The following is an 854-nucleotide window of genomic DNA, read 5'->3' on the forward strand; positions in this document are numbered from 1 at the left end:
CACTCGAAATAAAATGAGAAATTGCGAAGAATAACGGGGAAAATATATTCAAATCACCTCGTGATTTTTACATCGAATTTCTTTTAGTCTCTGGGTCTTGCCTTTATCAATTCTCTCGTTTTCTTGCCTCTTTCTTCCTTATTCTTCTCATACTCTTTTCTTCTGCCTTGTCTTCCTGTTAGTTTTCATTATTTTCTTCCTATTCCTTCCTCCTTCTTGTTCTTCTTTCTTCCCATCCTCTATTCCTCCCGTCTTTGGTTCCTATCCTCTATCCTTCTTTCTTTGGTTCTTATTATTTATCCTTTATCCTTCTCGCCTTCCTTCCCATTCTCCGTTTTTCTGACCCTTTTCCCCTGTTCTTTCGTTTTGTATTATTTTGTCTTTAGATAATTTTCCGTCCTTTCAGACGTTTTTTTTTCCAGTCTTTTCAATCTTCCATACTTCTCTTTCTTCCCATCTTCCCTTCCTTCCAATCTCCTCTTCTGTCCATTTCCTATCTTCTACTTATCTATCCTCTGCAGCATCTACCCTCTTTTCCTTCCTTCCTATCCTTTATTCTTCTATCTCTCATCCCCATCCTTCTTTGTCTCTTCTCCCCATCTTTTCCTTCTTCCTGTCTCTTCTTCTGTCTATTTCCTTACTTCCAACCTTCCTACTCTACGTCCTCTATCCTCCTTTCCCTCCTTTCTATCCTTTATTCCCCTATCCCTCCTCCCCATCCCTCATCCTTCTCTCCTTCCTCCCCATCCTTCCCTCCTTCCCATCTCCTCTCTTATCAATCTCCTTCTCCACGAAAAAAACAAACAAACTTTTTTTCCCCCTCATCCGTGACCGCCATAACACCGTCGACGCCA

This window comes from Penaeus monodon, chromosome 27 (assembly GCF_015228065.2).
Source record: "Penaeus monodon isolate SGIC_2016 chromosome 27, NSTDA_Pmon_1, whole genome shotgun sequence".
Taxonomy (NCBI): domain Eukaryota; kingdom Metazoa; phylum Arthropoda; class Malacostraca; order Decapoda; family Penaeidae; genus Penaeus; species Penaeus monodon.